This window comes from Crocodylus porosus, unplaced genomic scaffold, assembly GCF_001723895.1.
Source record: "Crocodylus porosus isolate Cpor-Errol unplaced genomic scaffold, CroPor_comp1, whole genome shotgun sequence".
NCBI lineage: Eukaryota > Metazoa > Chordata > Crocodylia > Crocodylidae > Crocodylus > Crocodylus porosus.
The window spans coordinates 128,359,244-128,375,872 of record NW_017728906.1 but is presented as its reverse complement, the minus strand read 5'-3'; positions in this window follow the sequence as shown (position 1 = coordinate 128,375,872).

The window sequence follows — 16,629 nt, the reverse complement described above, 5'->3', positions numbered from 1 at the left end:
AAATGGCAGCGGGATGCTTTGAACTAAAGCTAGTTAGATGAGCTTCAGTTCAACGTGCCCCACCATCATTTTTGATATACATGACACTCAGGTGCTTTAAATTAGAGCGACTCCCGGAACATGTGTAAAAATGCCAATTGTGTCCTGCAGTGCAAATGCTCCTAAAAGGTGGTACCCAATCTAACAAAATATCCCTTCCTGGTCCCAAATCATTGTAGCATTTAGTATATAAGGAAGGCATGTCTCAGGCATCTCAGTACCACTCTAGAACACTGGCCCACTTTTAAAATCCCATCTCCAACCTTATAAATCCCTGATGCTTCACAGAAAAGCAAGTGTCCAAAACTAAATTATGCATTAGTTAAAAAAAAAAAAATCCTTCCAGGTCCCTGCAGGTGACTGGTTAAATCTCATGCTTCAAAGCTTAATTACAAATACCAGCATAAAATGGAACTGTGGATGATATGGACATGTTCAGATGGAAGGGAGATAAACAGCAGGATTCACAGATTAGTGGTTAGTGCAGGACCACTGAAAAAATAACGTATCAAAGACCCAGAGTGAAAACAAAGCAAAAGATTAGGAACAGAATTAGTTCATGACTTAAATGATGGAAACCAAACCAACCCCCCCCGCCCCCCACACACACACACTAAAACCCCCAGGTTTGGGTGTCATAGCCACTTTTCCTCTCACAACTACAAGAAATGTTCAGTTCGTATTACTTATTTCCTCTATTACACACATGCAGGAGCATTCAACCCCTGGTCCATAGGCCAGATCTGGCCCAGATTCATATCATCTAGCTCACAGGGCTCTCCATGGACCTGAAATTTGGTAGTGAAGGTGTGGTGGCTGTGGTAATTGTGGTTTCCCTGCTGCTAAATTTCTGGACCCATGAGGAACGGGTTAGATAGTGTGACCCTGCCTGCTAGATTGGGTGTGTGGGTGGGGTGGCATGAGGTAGGATCTGGGTGCACAGGACCTAATTCAGGTGGTGTGAGGTGGAATCTAGGCATTCAGGGCCGATCCAGGAATCATGGGACTAGATGCAGACATGCAGGACAGATCCAGGAGGCATGAGGCCAAATTTAGGTGTGCAAGGCCCACTCTGGGTGGCATGGGGCTGGATCTGGGTGTGCACCAGGGGCGGATTGATGCATGGGCCCATGAGGCCCAGGCCCAGGGGGCCCTGCCAATCAGGTGGGCAGCGCACACCTCTTCCCCTCCCGTGTGGCCAGGCCAGGGCCAGGGGCTAAGGACAGTTTTGGGACTCCCTGCAGGTGGCTGTGACTTGCTGGGGCCATCTGCTGCCAGGAGGCCCCATGGATAGCCATGCTCCCGCTCCCCACTGTCTGTGGGAGGCCACTGACACCAGCACTGCTTGGACAGGTTGGAACAGGACAGGGAATGGCAGAGGGGCAGGTAGGCAGCCAAGGGCAGTAAAGAGCCCATGCCCCCCCATTCGGCTGGCCCCAGCACTGGTCCTGGCTCCAGCTCATCCCATGGTGCTGCATGATACCCACTGGGTAGAGGGGCCAGGCTGAGCAGGGGCCAGGGCTGCCTTCACTTCAGTGACACTTGCACCCCCTGGCTCACCCCAGACATGCCAAGGAGGTTGGGCAAGCCAGGTGCAGCTTCTTTGGTGGAGGAAACATGCCCTCATCTGGTTGGGGGTCTCCAATTTTCTGTTTTCCCAAGGCCCCAATAAATCTTAATCTACCACTGTGCAGGGCCTGATCTGGGCACCAAGTCTGCAGATCCAGAACTTGGGGTCAAAAGGTTGAGTACCATTGAACTAGTAGCTTGAAACTACTATTGTATATCAAGTTGTGTCATCTGTCTAATGTAACAAAGAAGACCATGCCCAGAGAGCTGACAGTTTTACAGTAAAATCCTACCTGCACTGAAGTCTGTGGCAGGATTCCTCTCAAGTATCCATCAAGAGGCAACAGATGGAAAACTGGAGAGCTCAGCAGCAAAACAGAAGTCTCATTTTACTACTTGCCTAAGAAATACTAGTTAGGAAGAAACTGTCATAGCATTCTTCTCAAGCTTACAGTGGGCAAATTTGCATATAACGATGCTTAGAATAGCTCCCAAATCCCAGACATGAACATCTGTGAGCTCTGAGAGATTCAGATTTAGTTCTAAATGAGAGATTTACAGCTTAAAGTGTTGGCTCTTAATGAACACTAATTCAGGGAACATCTATAGTTTGTGGGGCATTGGAGGTCAGACTCTCACAATGGTCCCTTCTGGTAACATCACCAATAGCTCATTGGACCCATCCCTGAAAGAGAACAAGGATTTTCAATTCCCATTGATTTAAATGAGGAGAATTTTTATCAATCTCTCTCAGGAAGCTTCTGGCTCATCACTGGATGAGACTCATGTTACTAAATATTAGACATAGAGTATATTTGCCTTTGTCACACAGAACCTGAGCAAAGTGACTTTTTTGCCAATGTAGTGCTTGAGGATTTCTGAATTATCCACCTCTAAAATCTAGAGCCAAGACACAAGGCTGCAGTGGAGTTCTTTATGGCTGTTTCTCAGTAACAGCCAAGGACCCTCTACCTAAGAGCACTGGATCTGTGCAATTGGATCTGTGCTCCATTCAATGATAACACTGGCTTCACCCCAAAAGTTTGCATCAGGGTCATCTTCCTTCCTGCTGGGTTAGTTGAATGAGTTATATTTTTCAGCAGCCAATTTGCTTATACCTTACCACCATTCAGTGGCAGTGCATAAGCAGTGCACAGGGGTGTACGTGGATCCCCTGACTGGCTGCATTCACTGCTCAGGTGATAGGAAGGGGGGCAGGTGGGAGTGCCAGTGCTCCTCCTGTGAATGTCAGCTAGGGAGTGGGGGCACCATCAGTGGGATTGGCCATGGGGGGACTGCCCCCCTAGTCAGCAAGATTGGCCATGGAGGGACACCCCTTCCCAGTCACTAACTGGTCACTGAGGGGGCACATGCCCCCCCGACTGAGGTAGCACTAGTCACTCATTCCACCACTCTCTGCAGTGTTTAAACTACAAGAGCCAGGAGAAGCTCTTCCTCTGACCTAAATTAAGGTGGCCCCAACTACACCTTCCCTTTGCAGAATTATTGTAAAAAATCTACCCATTGTATGTTTGCAGGGGAACTATGCTGTTGCTTAGGCTAATACATTTCTCACCAGAACCTGTCACACAGTGGATTTCCCCAAAACAGCAAACCTTCTGAACTTTGCCCCAGCTCAGTTTAAACAAATTCAGTTTAAGCAGATTATTGGGGTGAAGCCAGTATTATCAGGTAATGAAGCACCATAGATATTAAGATAAAAAAAATACAGAACTTCTTGGGAGACTGAAAAGCATGCAGAGTCTGCTTACTCCCTCAAAACAGATATGTACACACAGTAGGAATTGTCAAGAAAACTATGTATGTCTTATCAGTAGGGGATCAAGCAGCAGATCAGAGTGTAATGCCACAGGTCATATTTTTCAGTGGTGAAGCACCCCAGGGCTGTGGTAAGTGTTATTCACCTGAGTAAAAAAATGACTTGATCCAACGTACAGAATTGAATCACATTATAGAACTGAAACAAGGACTGGAAACACCTGTGTATAGTCTTGTTTCTACAGCTGTTATAACGATTTTCTGAGATGGGTGAACACGATTGTATGATAGGCTGAAACCAGGGTTGCAACAAATAACTGATTTGATTCAGTTTCTGCACAAATCCACTGACACAGAAGATATCTGTTTCTGCCAAGGATTTCTCCAAGCAATACAAATGACAAAACCCTAGCTATGTGATGGAACTGCTCTTCAGATATATTGAACAATCATAGCCTATAGGCTTACCCTGGGTATGAGGATAGTCCTGTATTATTTGAAATATATACTATAAAATTAGTGAACACTTAAGTGAAAAACCAATCCTCAAAATATCACACAAAGAGCTACCCTAGATTTATATGTAAAATAAACCAGTGAGGACAATGTGGATAGATATCTGTCTATCCAGTGGAACCTCAGACGACCCTGTGCTCAGGGTGTAAAGCACAAAGGTATCATTCCTTCAGGTCAGATACCTGCATATTGTGACTTATTTCAACCTTCTGAACCTTTTGGGACTTAAATATTAGGCATAATTTTCAAATTAGGATTTCTTGTAGGTTTCACTGTCCTACAAGGCCAAACATAGTTCGACAACCAGCTATCTGTTAGTGTTCCAACATCTCTTCTTCTAGTACCAAAGGAACCCCCAAATGGAGAAGCAAAACAAAGAAAACAAAATAACACATTTAAAGGTACAATTTTAAAGGTTCAGAAGGGTACTGTGCAATCATTTCAGTGAAAGAGTCTGTTGTATTTTATCTCAATGGGTTCTACCAACTATTGTGCTGTAGGAATCTGGTGCTCAGGTGGTGTCAATGATGAAAGTTTCATTAAAATAAAAAGACATGTGTTACTTCACATCCTCTGAAGATTTGGCCCAGGGTCCATAGTTCCTCTAAATCTACAAAATCTAATTTTATATCCTCATCTTTTTAGCAACAGGGACTCAAACTGTGCCCAAACATCAACAGAAAACATGAAGTTATAAAGAAGGATATGGTTTGATTGTTAGCAAGGCTAGGCACAGACAGTCAAAAAGCCTGGGGTGGAATTGATTCAATCTTTGCAGATTTTTGTAAACTGCTGAGATTGAACCGATAAGAAAATGAACTGACATTTGCTTTTCAAAAGTGAAAGGCAGCCAGACCCATACCAGGCACCAGGGGGCACTAGAACACATTTCCAAGCCTGCTGACCACTGCAGAGGGCCAGGAGATGTGTGATTTCCCCAACTACACACCCTCTTTAGCTGCTAGTCAGCTGCCATCCCCCATGCCGGAGGAGGGGGAGTGGTGGAAACCCCACTTCCACCAGACCCCCAGCTGGGGTCTCGCTAGCACTGGAGAAGGGGGAGGAGGGAAACCTCTTTTCTTTTCTCCCCATGCCCAGAGCTGGTCCCCCTGGTGCTGCAGCTTTACTGGAGCTGGCCTAATAGGGTCAGAGCATTGCAGCTGCCCAGTGCCTCCTGGCCAGAGCTGCAACATGGCACCTCATGCTAACCTGGGAGCCGAGCCCAGCCACCCCCGCCCCAAGCTCCCTGTGGGCATCACGAGTCCACCCCTCCTCCCCCTAGCTGACCATCAGCCTTGCCTGGCACAGCCTCTGTGGCTGCCAGCCTTCTCCACCAGCCAGGCTGAGGGACAGGATAACAGTGTCATTGACGTGGGAGGAGGAAGGGGGCTCACATCGTTAGCTGCAGCTCCACTGCCCCAGACTGTCCTGCAGTGCAGGGCTCCCTGATGAGAACATCCCACAGACCAGCAGGTCCTGGCACAGCCGGAGACAAGCACTCTGTGGTCCTGTCCAGGATGTTTGCTGAGAGCAGCTGGCTTGGCAGGGAGCTCACTGGGGACTTCTACTGCCTGAGTGCCTGGGCTCTGGGCCGACCTGAGGATGCTCCATTGTGGGGAGGGTGCAGCCTACAGTGAGAGCTTTACTTCTCTTACCCGAGCTGGGGTGCTTCCCTGGCCATGCCCTTTCCCCAGCCTGTGGGCCAGCTGAGGCGGGGGGAGGGGAGGAATGCCCACCCCATGCTTGGTGAAGGGGGGAAGCCAGCAGCAGGAGCTTTACTTCCCCACATCAGCTGGGAGCTCCCCAGTGAAGGAGGAGGTAGGAGAATCTGTCCCACTCCTGGCTGCTAGGGATGGAAAAGTCCCTGTTGGCAGCTGGGGGCAGGGCCAGACCTACTCCACTGGAACAGAGAGCACAGCCCTGGGCTGAAAAGCATGCTGGGTTGCTAGGGGACTCTGATTTATCTTAAACAAGGAAAGAGTCTGGGACAGAAGCTCCATATACCGATTTAACCCAAATCAGTTAAGTCTGATACTACATTTAACCAGGTTTATCTCAAACCGGTTTCAGCCATTTTGAAACTGGTTTATGTGCACTGAACTTCTGTTCTGTTATAGATTTAAACCAGTTTCTGGTCACTTACAGTTTATGTGTAACTTATGAACCTAGCCCAGAAGACAATTGTATAATTACTATAAATCATAGAAAATTAGGGTAGGAAGGGACATCGGGAGGTCATCTAATATAACCCCCAATTAGTTCTCAGCTTTCTTAAGATAGAAAGTTTACATAAAGAATTCCACATGGGAATTCAAGAAATAGGACTTCCTTCAGTAGTACATGAAGGATGGCTATGCAAAAGTGTATATTTTTTCAGTGATAAAACTCACAGGGAAGATATAGAAGTCCATGGTCTGAAACCAAAGACAATACAGAGCTCTCTAGCATGGTCTGTTGGTGAACAAGAGAAAAAATAGACAGTGGAATAAGCTTTTGTCTTTTCTTGCTACTACATATTGTTGATCAGGAAGGAGCATTCAAGAGCTGTTTCATAAGTTGTTTGCCTAGAAAGGCAGATAGACAGAAGGTCCTTTGGGAGAAGCTCTAGATTACATTAATTGAGAAACAGGGAATAGCATGACTTAAAAGAGCTTTACATCAAACTTTCTATATCAAGATCCTCCAGTGATGTTACCAAAATCATACATAAACTGAATTGTTTGGACAATGAGCCTGAATAAAAGAAAATTAGGGAGATAAGAGGGAGTCTTATATTCTTTGTGACAAGGAGTGTTAAGTCCTTGTCCTGATGGGAAGGATTCTGTTCAAGTATCCTACTATGCCATTTATTGCCCCTCCACTGAGGACTGAAGAAGCAGAGGTGACAGTGGAAAGGTTGCTCTTTGTTGAAGCTGCAGAAGGCAACTGTGGAGATGAGTAACTTCCAGTGACGGCCCTTCAACCCATTAGCAGTAAAGCTGGAATCATTCTAGCTGGCTTGGGTGGTAGAGTTACAGCACCAAATTATTCATGTTTCAATCCTTTAGAGGCAGAAGCCAGGCAAGTCCAACTGTATTCCCAAGACTATGGAACTATGGCATATGCTGACACCCAACAATGTCTGGTGCACAGCAGAGAGGAGTGGAGGATGTTTGCTTATCAGACCAGTTTGCTTATACCAGTAGAGATAAAGGGGGTTGCTGTTTTACTTATTATTCATGGATATATGAGTCTGTGTATGTCTGTGCTTGCCAATAAAGAAGTGCTACTTATTAAAGAGGTCCCAAGAGGCACCTAAGTATTTAACGTTTCCCAGGTTTCTGTCAATGGCATTTGTCAATTTTAAGGTTTTTAAAGCTGCCAAAGGCAGCTGGCAGAAAAGTACAGATACATGAGATTTTCTCAGTATTGCAAGTGTTGTTGATTATGATGATGATTTGAGTTACTTCATTGAACTGTAAGTCCTTCATAGCAGGAACTCTCTTATACCATGTTCTGGAAAGCACTGGGTATTTTCCTGGCATTTATTAACTAGGAAAAATAAGGAATAAAGCTCTAAGGAGGTTGGGTGCATGCTTCCTCCTTATTTGTTTTTAAAAGCCCACCTTCCAAACAGTACAAGGAGAGGAGGAAGGCTCTATAAAGGACTGTGAGATGGATTCCTGCAGAGAGACTGATTTTCTTTCTGTTAAGAGCTACTTGGCACACTGGACCATCCCAGTAAACCTTGCCTGGTGCTGACCTACAGACCCCTCTAAATTACAGAGTTGCCATTTCATCTTTTCTTTCTAGAGGGAGAGACTATAGTTCATTGCTAGTCTATCACCATCAGTAAACTACTGTTTGCCTTCAAATGGCTCAGACTTAACTGATGACCAAGTAGAAGGGTAGTAGAACCAATGCTGCAATGACCTTCCCACACATTTGCTGCAGGGAAGCACTAAGTGGATGCAGCTAGCTCATGATAATTCCAACATGTGTGCACACAAAGGGCATCTATACTTGTTCTCCAGGTGTGGGGAGGGGGGCACTTTAATTAGAGATGCTGATATACAAGATGCTCTCGACACTTCAACTAGAGCGACTCTGAAAGCCGCTCTAATTAAAGCACCGGGAGCATCTCGTATATCAGCACCCCCACACTTCAAAATGGTAGTGGGGGGCTTTATCTACAGCTCATCGAACAAGCTTTAGATAAAGTGCCCCACCACTATTTTGTAATGCAAGGGTGCTGATACATGAGATGCAGTGGCTGGCTGGAGCATAGTAATTACCAAGCCCCAGCAGACTTGATTAATCAAGTCTGCAGATTAATCAAGTCTGCTCCAACATGCTGTAATTACAGTGCACCGGAGCAGCCTTCATGCTTGTGTATAGGCACTCAAAGTCCTGATGGCCCACACAGGACATAGATGTTTAGGCACTATCTAGCTTTTAGTCCTTTAAATACTTTACTAGATCACACAAAGAGACTCTGTTAATAAAATACATTTCTTTGCTTTTCATAATATATATATATATATATATATATGTATATGTGTATATATATATATATAAATGAAATGCTGATCCATATAGGGAAATGAAACACCAACAGGGCTTTATACTCACTATAGCAAAGAAAAGCTTTTACTCACAATTTGGAGATGTATTGATATTGTTTGATGTCTCCTTTATAAAAACATATATGTTAATAAAAGATTCTCCCCTTTTAAGCACACTGAAGCTAATTTCTCATCTGAGAGGCTGTAAATTACTTTTAGAGGTTAATTGTAATGCAAATCTTCTCATCATGGGGTTCCAACATCCAGAGAAACGAGAAAACATTCCTCTTTTCCAGTGGCAGAGGCACACAGAGGACACCTTTCTCCTAACACTGCTCTGTAAGGGATTATGTGCCAGATGTTTTCTCAAATGTATTCCACATTAAATGCAAGAAACCTGCATTCATGCAATGGTAAGGTTGCACAATTAAAATGTAAAGAAGTCAAGAAATGTAAATGTTAAAACTCCTGCAGTAACATTAAAGGGTCCATTTTGCACATACCTATATTTGATGTTACATATTTAGAAATGTAGAATGGTTTTTGCATCTGTAGGATTGGTTCTTGTCCATATGAGTAGCCCCATTGAAGCCTGTGAGTAAGATTTCAGTACTGACCTTAAACAGCAAGCTAGAATTAAGGACATCCACAAGGGGAAAACATAGAATAGTAAACACTATGGACGAGACTATATTTCATTGTAACCTTCTTTTGTACTTACAGGCTTCAGCTTTAACTACAGCAGTTGCTAACAGCAAACACTAAACATGTTTGTTTTTTAGCTTCAGAATAGATTCAACTTAGGCACATTCCCCTCTAACGGTCTTGAGTCACCAGTAGCTCTGCCCATGAACAAGCCATCAAAATTCACCAAGAGATGGACTGATGAATGAAGGGTCTTCCCTGTGCCTCATGGGGTATCTAAGAGACATGGTGTACCCATCAGACTGGAGCTTTGGGGACAACACTATTTTAAATTCTGTTGCAGAGTACACTGTGGTGCAGAAGCCACTGGCAGTATGAAATCTAAACCCGTAGACTCTTTCTTTACATTGGGGTACACAGGAATGAGGTGCATAAGTTATATCCTGCATGGAGTGAGTGAGATGGAAGGTAATGTCTGTGTACTCCTTCTCTCTCAGGCAATGAATAGAATGAGGAGGCTCTTAAGGGATTAGGACCACATTATTAACATTATAGGGATTTGCAAAGCATTGCCCAGCACTTCACCTGGTCCTATTATTACATGAAAGAACATAAGAAGAACAGTATACTGGCCATGAAAGAAAAGTAGACAGAATTTGTCAGCCATATGGATTTCTGCATTTGCTTCTAAGTAATATATTCTCAAAAAATCTTAAATATTAAGAGAGGTCAATAAATGTGAAGCCTGTTGTACTGAATTAACTACAAGATTTAAAATGACAATGTTTAATTTGTATATTACTGTTTCTTTAGTAATAACATATATTGTGTCCTTTTCATCTTGCCTATTTGAACCATGAATGGTCTTCAGGTATTGATATATAAAATGTTGACTGCTAAATGCAATGGAAAATTCAAACTGAAATAAAATACGGGAAGACAACTAATTTACCTATTTATGGTCTCCCTACAAAGTGGCACCTTCCAGATTGGAGGGTGGATAGGCAATATGGATTTTTGTGGATGAGCAACATGGGATTTTCTTGACCTTTTCAGGGTTTCACCCACCACTACACAACTCTCTTTTCCAGGTCATTAGGTATATACACACATATCTTCAAAAACAATCATGAAATAGGCCCCAAGTGTTCCCCTGCTGTGAGTGTCCCAGGCACAGGATGAGGAAGTGTATGCATGAACCAAGGGGTACACAACCCACTAGCCCCTGCTGCTGCTACTGGCCATAGTGCCCCTGGTGCACCTGTGACTACAGCTGTGTGAAATTTCGCCAACGCTGTTGTGACTTATTTCTAACATGTAACAACAAAATCAAAATAAAACAAAGGGCTTTGAAACAGCCTTGAAACTAAACAAGGGGCAGTTGAAAAGTTTCAGAAATTTTGAAACGTTTCACGTTTCAAAGCTGAAGCTGGGCTTTCTGCAAGGAAACAGAAAGTAAGGAGAGAGAGGTGGAAGAGGCAGGAAGGACTGCTCTGATATTGACTGCATAGCTAGCCAGTGACTGATCCTTCCCTGAGGTCCCTTTCAATCCCAGTGCCCTGGAGGAGGCATGAAAAAACAGCATAAAAAGCAGCATTGTTTGAACTGGGCTGCTTTCTGCCTTGGGGTCAGTTACTGAGCTGTCTTTCAGCAGCTCAGCAGCATCAGACAACAAAGGATACCATTCATTTCCTACTTGCTAGCCTAGCAAGTGGGATTCGTAAATACCTTTTTATTTCATTCTATACCCTTTTATTTTATTGTTATATTCATTGATTCCTTTCAATTTATTCCTCCCCCAAAATCCCCTTTTTGTTTTGTTAGTCTATTTTGATTCTTTTCAAATCTGTGCTTTCTCTCACAGTGTGCATTCCATTCACTGTGCAGGGAAACACAGCATAATTATATTGCATATTATAATATAGAATTTATATAGGAAAATACACACCTACATTTATATATTTTTAATGTATTTATAACATAAATACATACATAGAAACATACACACATTATATAAATACATACACATACAATTATTTTATCTACATGTATTACATAAATCAGATAACATTACAGAAGAAGAGACAGATATTCCAGCACACCAAGGCACAGACAAAACACTATGAAACACACCATGAAACTTTCTGGAAAGGCAGCTGTCAAGCCTTCAGGGAGGGGTGGAAGAGGGGGTAGAGGGAAAGGTGTAAGTTCCTGTCCCCCAAACTGAGATGCAGCCTCTTTGCTACAACAAGCAGGCATGAGGCTTCCAGTAGTTCTATGGGCAGCAAGGAGAGGGGAGCAGTGCCACTGCCACTGCCTGTGCCTGAATCTGCCTCCCCTCCAAAAGCACCAGCTATAACTGTCACCACTACCACCATGACAACAAGTAGCAGCACCACCATGACCATCTCTTTCACCCCCATTTCACTTCTCATGCTGAGCCTTCCAGTGCCAGAGGAAGAGCTGGAGCTGGAGCTGGAGCTGGATCTGAGTGCCATAGCAAGGGAAATTCTGGGGAAAGAGAGGGAAACATCTGAGTTTGTGCTCCACACCCCCTCAAGTTTCCCCTAGAGCCAGGTCTCCTTCCCCACAAGGCACTTCAGAGGGGGCTGAGGTAGAGGGTGTGGAGGCAAGCAGCTCAACTGAATCCACTCCTCCTGTTGCTGCCTGCTGAGGAGGGGGAAAGTGCAGCATCCACATATGCACCTACACCATAGAAGTGAGTAGGTAGTGTGCTCTGGGAACATTTTGAGCTGTCAGATGATCCCACATATGCTATCTGCCCTCACTGCCAAGCCAAAACCAGCTGGGGCAAGGGAATGAAACACATGAGTACCATGGGGATGCTGATCCATCTCCACACGCACCACCCCCTTGCTCCTCCTCAGCCTGACACCAGTGGGAGCATGCCAAAAAAGAAGTCCACCTTTCACTCCAAAGCCCCTGTCCCCCCAAATCAGAGGAAGGCCACCCTGGAACAGTGGGGGAAAAGTGGTCAGAAAGGTGGGTGCATTGCAAAGATGAGTGAGATCAGTCAGAACATTAGGGAGATGCTTGCTGTAGATGGCAAGCCCTTAGTTGAGTGGCCAGGGTTCAGGCTGCTCATGGCGCTCATGGCCCTATCATACCAAGTGCCCACATGCACCACCTTCAGCAGGACGGTGGTACCTTTCCTGGATAGGCATGCGGGGAATACTTGAGGAGGAAGCTGCACAAGGCAGGTCTGCAGGTGGCCTTACACTTCACCTCAGACATCTGGAGTAGCTGGGGTGAAGATCATTACTTTTCCCTCACAGGGTGCTGGTGCAACCAGTCAGGTCATTGGTGAGCACTCCTTCAAGCTGAGGTGATGGATGAGTCCTACATGGCAACAGAGATCATGGGGACCATGAACCTCTTGGTGCAGGGGTGGCTCACCCATGGGTTCATGGTCACTGACAATGAAGCCAATATGGTCAAGGCTATCCATGATGCCAACTTTGTTGGCATCCTCTGTGTGGCACACATGTTTTACCTCATTGTCAGGGATGCCTTGGAGGGGGATAGGGCTGCTGATGGTGATGGTGCCAGCACCACCAGCAAGCTCATTTCCAAATGCAGGACGGTGGCAGGCAACTCAGTGGAACTCCACATACCCGATGCTTGAGAGACTGGTGGAGCAACAGAAGGCCATCCATGAGGTGGCCTTGCTTGGGGAAATTGGGATCATTGGACCACTTAACAGCTGAGTGGGATACCATCTTCCAGATCTTGGGGGTCCTTGAGCCCTTCCTCAAGGCCACTGAGACTCTCAGCAGTGGTGATGCCCTCCTTAGCCAGGTGATCCCTGTAGTGAGGGAACTTTAGAACCAAATGGAGAGCTTCCAGGGGATCAGTGTTCCTGGCTGGGACAAGCTACTGTCACCAGACATGCAGGCACTGGTGAGGCAGCTGAAGGAGGGTATCAGGAAATGGCTTGAGTCTTTGCAGTCCAGTACGGTCCATGTACTGGCTGCCATGTGTGACCTGAGGGTGAAGGGCAGCATATGCAGCAGCCAAAGCCTGAATCAGTGGATGGAAGTGCTGGTGAAGAAAGTGAGGGAGGCAGAATGGCCGAGGAGGGGGGATGTGGAAGAGGGGGATCCACTATCCTATGCCAGCATGCCATATACCAGCTAGTCTCCTCCTCCACCACAGATGCTACCAATGTGGGCCAAGGGCATGGCTTCCATGGTGGGTTCAGAAGCACCAGACTCCCCCATCAGGTAAGTAGCACTCAGGCCTTGGTAGCTGCCTATCTCATTGAAGATATGGAACCACTGCTGTGTAACCCCTTGACCTACGGGGCAAGCCACAGCCAGATGTGACCGGATCTGGCCACAGTAGCCCAGGAACACCTGTCCTGTCCACCAACCAGTGTTCCAAGTGAGAGGGTGTTCAGCATTGGTCGTGATCCAGTGACATCCCACCACACCTCCTTGGATCCTGGTTTGGTAGAGCAGCTGGTGTTCCTCAAGGTGAACCTCCTACTGTTGGGGTTCCCCAAGCTCCAGCTGCAGATGGAGTGAATATCATCCTCCTCACTCTGTCTGCATCTATTTCCTTTTTTCATTTTTTAAAAACCATTTAATGCCCCAGTCTCAGAGCTGGAGGAACCACTCACTGCATCACCAGCCAGCAGGGAAAAAAAATTTCCCTGCTAAGCTTCCATGCCAGGATGACCATGGAGGTATGGCATGGCTCCCATGATGGCCTTCTGTCCCAGTGCTGGGGCTATGGGGAAGGAGGAGGCCCAGGGTTCTGGGCATGACCACTAAAACTGCACTCTGCCAGTATCAGGAGGCCTAGTGGGACTGCCAGTGGTGTGGCAGCCTCAGAAAATGCCAGGACCAGGAATCTCCCTGGTGAAAGGCAGGTAGGAGGTGTCATAACCTCCAGATACCACATGCATGCACACCGTCCTGGCTGCGGAAAACCCAGACCCGTCATGTCTTTGACAGGCCTGAGGCTTCCTGGTTGCAGTAGAGTTGTGAGGCACCAGGTGAGCTCAGCTTAGCTGCTTGGGATGCCCGATTTTGGGTTGAAAAACCCATTGTCAGGCTGAGAAAGCACCTGCAGTTGGTGTGTGTGTGTGTGCTGTTCCTGGATGGAAGGAATCATAAAGAAGCCAGAGGCTAGTGTTCAATGCAGGCAAGAAAGCCAGTCAGCGAAAATGTAAATGGAGGTGTCAGGAGGTGAGGGACAGGCTGGGGTGGGGGAGGAAGGGGGATGTAGCAGCACAGGTAAAAGTGGCGAGGTACCTGGGGAGTCAGCTGTCTGGCAGGTTGTAGTATACCAGAATTCCACTGTCTATACTGAGTCCATAAATTTCTGTACCTAGGAGGTAGATGAAGTCAGCTCATAGGCTCGTATGTGAAGAGTGGTTTGTAAATTCCCTTTGAGGATCAGGCCTGGGAAATTGGAGACAGATGGTGTTCTGTTCTAGTCTTTAATAGATTTTTGGTGTGCGTTCATTCTGGGGATACTATGGTGGGGGTCTACTACAGACCCCCTACTCAGAGTCAAGACCTTGACCAGAATTCATTGTCAGGGATTGTTCACCAGGGAATTGGCTGAGGCCACATGATCCCAGTTTATGGTTGTCATGGGAGACTTTAACTTCCCAGACATCTTATGGGAGGGGCACTCGACCAAATCCAAGAGGTCGCAAAGCTTTCTCTCATTTGTGAGAGGATGACTTCTATCTGAAACAGGAAGTCTATGGGCCAACAAGAGGTAAAGCACTGCTTGACCTCATACTGGCAACTGGGGATGACCTAATCAGTGACCTAACAATCAAAAGGAAGCTGGGTGACAGTGACCATGAGCTGATCACCTTGGCCACAACTCAATGGTGAGGGGAGTTCAGGGCTAGTGGTTGCTCCTCAAGGGAGCAATCCTGGATGCGCAAGCAAAGTCCATCCTGTCTCAGAGGAAAGGCAGCAAAAGGGTACAGCAGCCCCCTTGGCTCTCCAGGGAACTGGCGGATCTCCTACATCTTAAAAGGAAGACCTATAAAGGATGGAGGACTGGACTGCCACCAAGGAGGAATACTCTGCTGTGGTCCGGACCTACAGAGAGCAAATCAGAAAAGCAAAGGCTGTGATGGAACTCCAGCTAGCTACAAATATCAAGGAAAATATGTGGGGAGCTGGAGGGAAAGCAAGGGCAACGTTGGACCTCTGCTAAACCAGATGGGGCAACTGACAACTGATGCCCAGGAAAAAGCAAATTTGCTAATTGGGTACTTTGCATCAGTTTTTCACCAGTCCCAATGGACGGCCCTGCCCACTATGGGTCAGGCAGTCCCAAGTGAGGGAGATTCCTTGCCCTCCATCGAAGCTGACCTCATGAAGGAACACCTTGACAGGCTGGATACCTTCAAGTCAGCCGGCCCTGATGGGTTACACCCAAGGGTACTCAGGGAGCTGGCAAGTGTCATAGATCAGCCCCTGGCATGGATCTTTGAGAGCCTTTGGAGTTCTGCTGAAGTGTCTGATGATTGGAAGAGGGCCAATGTCATGCCTATCTTCAAGAAAGGGAAAAAGTAGATCCGGCAAACTACAGGCCCGTCAGCCTGACCTTTATCTTGGAAGGTCTTGGAAAAGATTATCAAAGAGGCCATCCTTAACAGACTAGCTGAAGGCAATATCCTGAGGGATACCCAGCATGGGTTTGTTGTGGGTAGGTCTTGCCTGACCAATCTCATTTCCTTTTATGACCAGGTGACTTATTACCTGGACAAGGGGAAAGAGATCAACATTGTATATCTTGACTTTAAAAAAGCCTTCGATCTGGTATCCCATGATCACCTCTTGGCTAAACTGGCGAACTGTGGTCTCGATCTCACCATGATCCACTGGCTGGGGAATTGGCTCCGCGGTAGGACCCAGAGGGTGGTGGTCAATGGGAGCCAATCATCTTGGTGCGCTGTGACCAGTGGGGTCTCTCAAGGCTCTGTCCTAGGGCCTATACTATTTAACATATTCATCAATGATGTGGACATTGGTGTCAGAAGCAGACTGGCCAAGTTTGCCGATGACACCAAACTCTGGGGTAAAGTATCCACACCTGATGACAGGAGGGTGATCCAGGTGGATCTTGACAGGCTCATGAAATGGGTGGATGAGAACCTGATGGTGTTCAACACCGAAAAATGCAAGGTTTTCCACCTTGGGAGGAAAAACCTGCAACATGCTTATAGGCTCGGCAGTGCTACGCTGGTTAACACTACAAACAAAAGGAACTTGGGGGTCATGATTGACCACAAGATGAACATGAGCCTTCAGTGTGATGCTGCAGCTAGTAAAGCAACCAAAATGCTGGCATGCATCCATAGATGCTTCTCAAGTAAATCCCAGGACATCATTCTCCCATTGTACTCAGCCTTGGTGAGGCTGCAGCTGGAGTACTGCGTCCAGTTTTGGGCACCACAATTCAAAAAGGATGTGGAGAAACTTGAGAGGGTGCAGAGGAGAGCCACACACATGATCAGAGGTCAGAAAAACAGACCTTATGA